The sequence below is a fragment of the Cervus elaphus genome, chromosome 16 (assembly GCF_910594005.1).
Source record: "Cervus elaphus chromosome 16, mCerEla1.1, whole genome shotgun sequence".
Taxonomy (NCBI): Eukaryota; Metazoa; Chordata; class Mammalia; order Artiodactyla; family Cervidae; genus Cervus; species Cervus elaphus.
This window is the reverse complement of record NC_057830.1, coordinates 12,444,156-12,455,107: the sequence shown is the minus strand read 5'-3', so window position 1 is coordinate 12,455,107 and position 10,952 is coordinate 12,444,156. Positions and strand designations below refer to the sequence as shown.

Sequence of the window (10,952 nt, the reverse complement as noted above, 5' to 3'; positions counted from 1 at the left end):
GATTTTATAGAACCACGATCTTCTGAGGAAGATCTCTGGACTCTGCATTTTAAAGCAGCATTCCAGGTGATTAGGTACAATAATATTATATAAACTTGCCCTGGGATCTCCAAAGAGAGGCCAGCAATTAGTGATGTGTAAAGACTGAGTCTAGCAAGAGAGTTGAGATAAGGGCACAAAAGTGATCTAAAATTGAGAGTTCAAAATATAATGATAAAGAAGATGGTTAAAGGAAAACAAACAAATACAAGTGTGGAACGGTCATTCAGTACCAGACCTGGAGCTGGGTATATCACATCATTCTTCTCAACATGCCCTAGGAGATAGATTTAATTCTTCCCATTTTACAGAGAAGAAAATCAAGATCCAAGGTCATCTGGTTACAACACATGTGCACCAATTCTTATACTCTGTTCATGAAGGAGAGGAAATGCCAACACAGTTTTCAAGCCAGCCCATCTACAGATCTTGAAATATCCTTCATGTCACCAGTGAAAAGTATCTAACATTCATTATGCTAATTTACACACTCTATAAGGATATTTGAATAGTTTGCAGGCATCCCCTCTAGAACATCAGTTCCTACTTAGGGATTTTCAGATGCTAATTTAAACACCCCAGGAGTAGACTCCTGATTAGGTACTTCAACTATTAACTGTTTATATTTTTAAAACTAACAAACATATAAATACATCCCACGTTTTCAATGCTAAGTGTTTTCATGTAAATTTCAAATAGTGTAATAACCCCTGTGAGTAGCCTACCCTCTTTACATTCCTTAATCTGGTGCAATTGTCCCCCTCCCTGTGTCCCTTTTCACTGTGCACCTTGCTGGAACTAGCTGGATTCAGCAGCACCAATATACTGTTAACCTCTTCTCAGATGTTTCTTTTGTCTTACCTGAGACTACTGCTCTTTTCAAGTGTGGGCTCCATGTACATAGGAGCCCAGGAGGTCAAGCAAACACTTCTCCTTTCTCCTTTCAGACTCTCTGTTTTTCTAGAAGCCAGTGGATATCTCTATTAAAAAAAAAAAAAAAGAAGTAAGAAACTTGACCTTTACCTTACACCATACAACAAAATAACTCAAAATTTACTATACAACTTCTAGAAGAAGATGTTGGAAATAAATTTTGCAACCTGGGGCAGATATTTCTTAGGCAGGACACAGAAATTCCTAACTAAAAAAGAAAAACCTAATAAATTTGACTTCATTAAAATGGGAAACCTCTGCTCTTTGAAAAGCAGTGTTAAACAACTGATAGAAAACATGGCACTGACCGGAAACCACACTTCTCCAAAGAAGAAATCTAAGTGATCGAAAGTACACAAACAGAAAAATGCTCACCATCATTAGTCATTAGGGAAATTCACAACCACAATGAGACAATCTTGTACCCACTAGACTGGTAGCACCAAATGGAGGTGAGATTGTAGATTAACTGGAAATGATTTTGATACGTTGCTGATAGGAGTGTAAAACTATACAAAGTACTTTAGAAAACAGTTTGGTAAGTTTGTTTTGTTTTCCCTTTTTCTTTTTTTTTTTTTAAAGTTAAACATATATTTAACATATGATCTAGTGATTCCACTTCTAGATATTTACCCCAAAGAAATTAAAACACAAATCCACACAAAGACTTTATGAATATTTATAGCAACTTTATTCAAAATAGCCTCAAACTAAACCCAAAATGGAATGATATGATACGTGCCACAATATAGATGAACTTTGAAAACAAGCAAAGTGAAAGAAGTCAGACAAAAAAGGCCATTAGTATATCTGAAATGACCAGAACAGGCAAATCCAGAGTCCACTAGTGGTTCCCAGGGGTGGGAGGAAGTAGGGGGTGGGGAGTGATTACTAATGGGTGTGGAATCCCTTTTTGAAATCTTGAAAATGTTCTGGAATGGTGATAATTACACAACTTTGTGAATCAATCTGGTCACAACAAATGTGTACCAATTCTTATACTCTGTTCATGCAAGTAAGGAAGTGCCAGCACAGCCCATCTATGTATCTCGAATATCCTTCATGTCACCAGTGAAAAATATCTAACATTTCTTATGCTAATTTATAAACTCTAACGATATTTGAATAGTTTGCAGAAACACCCTCTAGAACATCATACTTGGGATTTTCAGGTGCTGATTTAGACACACCAGGAGTGGACTCCTGATTAAACTAATGAACATATAAATACACTCCACATTTTCAGTGCTGGTGTGAATATACTGGTGAAGGACAGGGAAGCCTGGCATGCTGTAGTCCATGGGGTCGCAAAGAGTCGGACATGACTGTGTGACTAAATAACAAATACTACAAAAATGGGATAAAGATAATCATTATGCCTTCACCAAATCATTTAATAAAAATAAATTTGCTCTGTGGATTATAAAAGAAGAAAAAGAAATGACAACCCTTCCTACAGAAACCAGCTGAATCCAGTTCCTTACTTTGGAAATTTTATATCTTCAAAAGGCAGAGAGAGAAAATATAGGTATATTGTCTTTGCCCAGTGCCATTAACAACTGGTCCAGAGCTAAAAGTGATCCTGACTCTTGTGTGGAGGACAGCTTGCTTATCTATAAGCACCAAACAACCAGAAGTGCATATTTTTGATTATTTATCCCTTATCTACATGAATGCTGTGTGCCACACTGTTCATTGGCACTCTATTAACAATCCAACTATGTTACAAGGAACCTCAGACATGCAGATGATAGCACTCCAATGGCAGAAAGTGAAGAGGAACTAAAGAGCCTCTTGAGGGTAAAAGAGGAGAATGAAAAAGTTGGCTTAAAACTCAACATTCCAAAAACGAAGATCTTGGCATCTGGTCCTATCGCTTCATGGCAAATAGATCGGGAAAAAGTAGAAGCAATGACAGATTTTCTTTTTCTTGGGATCCAAAATCACTGCAGATGGTGACTGAAGCCACAAAATTAAAAGACACTTGCTCATTGCAAGAAAAACCATGACAAAACTAGAAAGCAGATTAAAAAGCAGATGTCACTTTGCCAACAAATGTCCGTATAATCAAAGCTATGGTTTTTCCAGTCATCATGTGTGGATGTGCAAGTTGGACCATAAAAAGGAGGCTGAGCACTGAAGAATTGATGCTTTTGAATTGTGGTGTTGGAGAAGACTCTTGAGAGTCCCTTGGACTGCAAGGAGATCCAATCAGTCAATCCTAAAGGAAATCGGTCCTGAATATTCATTGGAAGGACTGATGCTGAAACTGAAACTCCATACTTTGGCCACCTGATGCAAAGAATTGACTCATTTGAAAAGACACTGATGCTGGGAAAGACTGAAGGCAGGAGGAGAAGGGGACAACAGAGGATGAGATGGTTGGATGGCATCACTGACTCAATGGACATGAGTTTGAGTAAGGTCTGGGAGTTGGTGATGGACAGGGAAGCCTGGTGTGCTGCAGTCCATGGGGTTGCGAAGAGTTGGACAGGACGGAGCGACTGAACAACAACGACAATATGCACAAGCATCCTTACTAGCAGATAACCTTTAAAGAAAGAAAACTGAAGGCATAAAGGAATTTTACTTGGTTGAAGGCTCAAGACATAAAAGAAATAAGATTTCATTTGAAACACATGATTGTCTAGGCTGTCTAATTCTAGAACTCTTCAGTAATCACTTGACTAAAAATAAGTAATTTAATGGTCCAACAAATGCATGTAGAATTATTCCTGATATGGGTAGCTTTGAGGGTACAAGTCAAGGTATCACAAGCAAAGATGTAGACACATCTTTGTGTTTTTATACAAACATCTGTGTATTTTTACAAAGATGTAAACAACTGAAAAGTTGGATTTTTCTGTTACATTGGCCTTTACCTTTTATCATTGTCTCTTGGCACACGTTTGTGAGGCCCGTGTTCTTTCATGATCCTCCTCCTAAAAAAACAGGGTTAGTCTTTAATTAGAATGTTTATCAGCAAAGGTAACTAAAGAGATCACAATATTTAAAAATAAATCATTGTAAGTAACATTAACTGGTGTGAGGTCATCTTTGTTTTGCTCATAAAGGATATCTTTACTCCAGTAAAGCACTTTCTTCATTTCTACTTCATGGCTACTGCCCTCCAGACCACTTCATCTCCTACCTGGACCACAGCCATACACTCGGGACTCATCCCACTCTGGCCATGTTTGCTCCCCTATGACCCATTCCTTACACAACAGTATGTACATCTGAGCAAGTCCTTCTTCTGCTTGAAACCCTTTATACCGCCCACAGTTACAAAATGGGAAAACAGATTGTTTTGCAGCTCTGATCAGACCTTGTCAGGAGCCAAGATTTCCTCATAAAAACACAAGGACTGGGGAATAGGCATTTTAGCTCTACTTACTTTAGATCCCTTTTTGTCTTTTTCTTGATGGCAGAAACCAGTAACTACTTTGTCAAATAACAAAATGGCATGGTATATGGTACCCATTTCCATGCTAAAACAATTTCCAAACCACTATGACACACTGAGCCTTTTCTTCAATTTTCGTTTCACAATGTACAAGAATCTTATTTTAGTGTTACTCACACTTAGTCATTTTCTCAGGAAACTCATTTAGAAATCCATTCGTTTTTCTACAGAAATCTGATAACTGAAATATACAATCTAGCACAGCCCCATTTGCCCACCCCCAAATCAAACAAACCAGCTGTGTCAACTCCATTTAATCTTGAGTGGAGGGCAGCGTTTTCACTTTCTGAACATTTTATCACAAGTACTCATAGACCTCAAACACATACAATTATACTGAACTTTTAGCCATTCTCTCCTGAAAGCAAGCTATGAACTCTTAGCAGAAATGTGGTCTGACCACCACAACACTTTAATACGAAGCAAAAAATGAACTGCAAGGTGACTGAATTAACTGAATTAAAAGACAGTCGAGGGACATCCCTGGTGGTCCAGTGGTTAGGCCTTCAAGCTTCCACTTCAGGGGCACAGGTTCAATCCCTGGTCGGGGAATTAAGATTCTACATGCTGCATGGCACAGCCCCAAAACACACAAATAAAAAAATAAAAGGCAGTTGATCTTGTAAACTCTCTGATTTTGGAAGAAATTAAGCCCTACAGGAAAAATAAAGACACGAAGAAGTGTGGTTCCAGAGTTGCTTCTTTTGGTAAAGTTTCTCAGATTTCTTGGAAAGCAAATACTATAATATTATAGCAAAATAATACTGTAGCCTTTCCATATTCGTTGTTTCCGTATTGCTTTCCCTGCCATGGCCACATGAATCTCTAGGGCAAGTAGGAACATTCCTTTGATAGGGAAAAGACACAGACAGGCAAGGTGATCTGCCTGAAGTTAACAGCAGGAGACCCTGGATGAGACTCTGCCTAGAGGTCCAAGGCCTTGGTCCGAAGCCTGGCCGTGACTGTTCTTCACGCTGGACAATCTTACATCTGCCAGAGGGAAAAACAACTGGATCACTTCAACTCTGTCCCCAGGACAGGAACCACATGGACCTTAAAAAAGGGAACTTGGTAATTCCAGGGGTCTGGCTTCAGTTAAGACTTGCTGAAGAAGGTCAAGTGATGTCACCAGGACCTACTTTCTCTTTGATCTTTTGATTCTTCAGCCTCTGATTAGCCCTGTTTCTAGACAAGCCTCTTCCCTGTGGTAGCAGTTTGGTTGCTATAGTTTCAAACGTAACCTCCTAGGCCTTCAAATCCAGTGCAAAAGACAAAAAAAAAAAAAAAAGGAAAAAGAAAATCCCCCCCTCAGGAGTCAATATTCAGGTTTTATTATGTCCTGTTAGTTCAGATTGAGTGGACCAGTCAACGTGGCCACATATTGGGCCAGGCCGAGGTTACATTCTCTACCCTTTGGCTAGGCTAGGACTATAAGAGGTAGAATCCTGTAGAAGCCCCCTCAGCTTCTTCAGTAAAATGGCAGACTTTGGTTTCACTGTGTCTCTTAGATTTCCCATTGTATGGGAGCAATACTTTTCTATGGAGGAATCAGGGGATGTCAGAAAAAAGGAATGGTTGCTGAATAGGGGTAAAAACAAACAAACAAACAAAAAAACACCATCCCTGTGTTTTAGGAGCTTGTTCATGTTTGGAATTGTCAAGAGAACCTCTGCTTCATATTTGGCTTCCAGAACTATGCCAACTGTGAGGGAGTGAAGCTGAAAAAGGCTGGAGAGGCTGTGCCTAGCTTATGAGCACCATGTTCAACCTCAGCAAAAGGTTATCATCATTTAATGAGTCAGCAGCCCAAGCACCCCATTGTTCCCTGGGATGTGTGTGGGGTAGCAAATGTCACCACCCAGAACCAAGGTGCTTCCTTCACAGTCTAGAGAAGAAAGGAGGGCAGTGTTTCCAGTCTATAACTAATAGTGTAATTAAATTGCTCTATTATACTACCCAATGACAATGGATAAATTAGCATCAGCCCTCAATCCAAACAGAATTCAGATCATAAATAAGTCCTATTCCGAGAATGTAACAAGGTTAATAGGAATACAGTTTAATTCAGGAGCCAAAAAGTGTTATGTTTTTCTTTTTTTTCCACTGGAAAATAATTTTTAAAAGTATTATGTTTTTCATGCTACAGGTTTTTGTTATCTTCATATTGCTAAATGTAGTAGAAGTTAGATTATGATATATGAAAATAGTTTCATTTTATTAGTCAGGATAGGCTAAAGGAGGGCTTCCCTGATAGCTTAGTTGATAAAGAATCTGCCTGCAATGCAGGACACCCTGGTTCAATTCCTGGGTCGGGAAGATCCGCTGGATAGGGGATAGGCTACTGACTCCCAAGCCCAAGTATTCTTGGTCTTCCCTTGTGGCCCAGCTGGTAAAGAATCCACCTGCAATGTGGGAGACATGGGTTCGATCTCTGGGTTGGGAAGATCCCCTGGAGAAGGGAAAGGCTACCCACTCCAGTATTCTGCCCTGGAGAATTCCATGGACTGTATAGTCCATGGGGTCGCAAAGAGTCGGACACATGGGGTCACAAAGAGTTGGACACAACTGAGCGACTTTCACGTTCACTTCACTTTCAAAAGGAAAGGAAAAGTCCTAGTAAGGGACTTTAGCCTGTTTATGCCAGAATTTTGTTAGCCTTAACTTCTAAGTCACCGAATATTCCAGGATTGTTTCCATTTTACCCTTAGGTTAGTTGACACAGGAGGTGTTGTTGGGAAATTCCTTAAGGCACTGACTAAGCAGAAGCTTGCTATTCTAAGACCCAGACTTCAGAAGGCAGCACCATGCTACTTCTGCTTTAAAAATGTCCTCTCCCCTTTTATGTTTCATACTGACATCAATGCTAAAGGACTGGTTCACATTTTAGTAGTTGATGTTGAGGTTTGGATGATCAGAATTCAGAGCTGCAAGCAACCAAAGCTTACCTAGTATGATTTATTTGCACAGAATTTCTGGTCATGAAGAACTAGGCTTGGAAACTGAGCAGGAGTCAGGGAGGGACACAGAAGGCTGGACTGCAACCCCAAACAAGTCACAAACCCAGTGTGGTGAGGCCCCTCTGCCATTGCCCCTGAACACCTGGTTGCCCCTGGAAACTGGATTCCATTGAATTAGGTCTAGGGTAAATGTAGGATGCCTGAAGCTGAATTTTAAATAAATGATACTTTGATACCTCAAAGTGGCCTCTGTCTTCCACTAAATCTTAAATTTCTCAGACATACAGGTGGGGCAGCAATGAGGTTCAGACATTTGGGGAGAAGAAAGAGAAATGCCTACTCTATTTTCTCTTTAACATACAATCTTTCCTTTTCTTGTCTGGTGAGTTGGGAACCAGGCATGATGCTATCATTTTCTTTGCCATGTTGACTGGTTCAAGAACCCAGGTCTCTCCTTGACCACCAGGGGTTGTTTTAGGATGGAGTATATGAAACAATCTGGACCATGGAGATGAGAGGAAAGTTGGCTAGAAGATTCTGGGGAAAGTTACCTTATTCCTGAGATCTGCATTGAGAAATGATCTCATTTTCCCTCCAGATACTGTTTTCTGTAGTTGTAAGGCTGGGAAATTCTGAGCCATCTTACTTCCACCCTGAGATGAAGAACATGGAGAGAAACCATGGCAGAAAACATCATGGTAATTGCAGAGAATGGAACCACTGGAAGAAACCCATCCACCCCCCCTGCCCCCCAACCACCTGATGCCTCTCCTGTATCTGGACATTCAGTTCTGTGTTAACATACATTTCTGTCTGGCTTAAGCAACTTCAAGTTGGGTGTTCTGGCACTTACAGCCCAAAAAAACTTGACTGAGAAAAGGATTCATGAATATGTAAACCGAATATGTAAACCATTTTCATAAACTTATCATCTGTTGAATTTTGAAAGTTCAGCATTGTGTGTTTTGATTGGACTAGGAACTGTTACTCTTATGAAACTGTGAGGCAAAGATTAGTATTTAAATGAATGCAACACAAACAATTAGAGATCTGCTTCATTAGACCAGAGAAAGAAATAGTTTATGATTATTGCCAGATTCTTGCTTTTTTTGCATGAAGGATTATTGCCAGATTCTTGCTTTTTTTGCATGAATGCCCTGAGAGGATGAGCCAACCTCTGAGGGAGAGAGATGCATTTAAATTCCTGGAAAGGCCTCTAAAACAAACGTAACTACTATTTTAGAAAACACTGTCCTCCCTTCCTCTTCTTTCTTCATCCAGGGGACAGCTGCTGCTTTGGCCTGTCTAACAACCCTCCCCATTGCTTTGGGTAATGACACCCATCTTTTCCTTTGGATAACTCTCTCCCCTCCATTCCCTGTAATTCTGTTGGGGAATACCAACAGAGAATACCATACCTGCCCCTACCACTAGGCCCAAGCATGGGCAGCTGACTTCAGGCTAATCAAACTCTCTCAGAAGAGCTTAGCTCTCAAGGCTAATGATTACTCAAGGAGTAATGCAAGAGGGAAAAATCAACACTCCTAGAGGGCTTCTCCATGAATTTATGTTCCTAAGATGCCTGGAAATGCCCAATTCCTGTCCTTCCTGAGGCTTAATACTGGGGTCCTCCCCAGTAGCTTTACTTAAAGCAGTCAGCCTGAGTTTTCTCTTGCAGGTTGTCAAAAACCTTAGCTGACATTCTCTGCCTAAAGAACCCTTGAATACAATCAATCCTTCACTGAGGAGTTACATTTTTAATTTTTATTAGCCATATGTGAATATAAGTCAGCTATAAACCTGTTTATTAACAACTTTGATCATGTGCCTAAATGATCAGATGATCAATTATTAACAAAAACTTTACTGGGAACTAAAGCATTAGAAATTTAAGTAGTTTTATGACTGAAGGAACACATATATAGCATCTGTTGTGTCTAAGGCATTGTTTATTTGTCATTATAACCTAGTGATGTAAATATCATCGTTCTTCCCATTTTATAGGTTTTGAAGCTGGAGCAACGAAAAGTTAAGTATGGCCAAGGACACACAGTAAATGGGAGAGCTGTGATTCAAACCCTTACACTCTGACTCCAGTCCACCCATTGTGTAAAATCTGGCATCATCAGAATGCTGAGACTTAAACTATAAAATCAACTTCTAATGAACATTAGTTTTATGCAAAAGCATCTTAATACTAGAATGTCTTCCAGTCCAGAAGCAAGAGAGAGAAACAGAGTTGGCTGAAGCCTCTGGGTTTGGACTCTCAATTTTGGAGCCAAAATGAAGACCGCTTAGGGTTTCCAGGGGGGGGGGAAATCCTCATCTAATTAGTTAGCAAGCACGAACTAAGTCCAAACACCTGCTACTGTTTTTCTTTCACTGTTGCCAGGTGCTCCACGAGCAGCCTTGGATCAATAAGTAATTATAATGGAAGCTGAGTATAACTAATTATGTAACTTTAACTTATTAAGTTTATCTCCAGTAAAATGCCCCATAAAACTGGAGTATTTTAAAGGTGGTTAGAGAAAAGCGGAGACTAGAGAAAAGACTCTAAAGAAAAGACTTTAGAGAAAAGACTAAAGCCTTTTTCACATTGGACTCAGCTGTGAGTCATTTCCTCCATGAGGTGAGTTCTCTCATCTCACTATTATTAACTCTTGTAAATATCTATGAAGTTATTCACACACTCATTCAACTAAGTGTTGAGTACCTGCTAGGTGCTCAGCACTGTCTGGCTCTGGGATGATGGTGGTGAAAAGCAGATGAAAATCCTTGCCTTCATGGTGCTGGTAGGTGTAATTCCCCAGCTGTACAGTTGAAAAGGCCTTTCTCCCAGCTCCTGTTTCTGTTACTGTAATGAATGAAAGATGAGTTCATCTGAGGGCTGTGCGAGGCTGTGCAATTATCAGTTGGCCTGGTGCTTCCAGAGGTGGCCAAAGAAGGACACTGACCTAAAGGCTGCCTGGGAGAGGTGATCATATCTGCTGGGAGATGATGATGATCCATTATTGTCTGTCCAGGATTTCAGATGAATGAACCACGCACTCTGTATTCTCAAGTATAATTCTCACAACCACCTAAGCTCTAAAAGCAGTAGCGTCGCATCTCCTGAAACTGCTGCCTTGGGTTCATCTTCTCTACTTTTCGCCCTCTTCCCAAAGGTGAACCCCTCCCTTCATTCCACATCTTAGATGTGAACTTCCTGTCTAAAGACTATGAAGATCAACTCATTTGAAAATGGAAAACCAAGAACGAACAGATTCTTCCCAAAATACAAGTTGGTTATTTCAGAGGAGTTAATTTCAGAAGGAAAATGGATCAAGTTTGAAAAAACTTACATGGATCCTATTGGTAAAACAGGAACTTGGGAGACTGGGAAGCAGACAACCAGGAAAGGACTGTGGCTGTCTTCCTTGAGCTGTAAAGAACTCGTCATCGTTAAGTGCGTAGTCCTGGTGAAGCAGTTCTGAACCACCAGTGGGCAGGGCCTTTGGGGGGTGATTATGCCCTGATAGTGGGGCCCTCATGAAAGGGCTTAGTGCTCTAATAAAAAA

At 40.2% G+C, this 10,952-nt stretch overlaps 1 long non-coding RNA gene across 1 annotated transcript; it reads right to left on the bottom strand.

Moving 5' to 3' along the window:
- Window positions 1–905: 905 nt before the first annotated feature.
- Window positions 906–10,426, bottom strand: LOC122673063. Its single transcript, XR_006334570.1, has 4 exons — window positions 10,109–10,426; window positions 7,947–8,048; window positions 3,855–3,914; window positions 906–1,019 (listed from the first exon to the last, which is right to left on the bottom strand). It is a non-coding gene; the product is annotated as an uncharacterized LOC122673063 (long non-coding RNA).
- Between the last annotated feature and the right edge of the window lie 526 nt (window positions 10,427–10,952).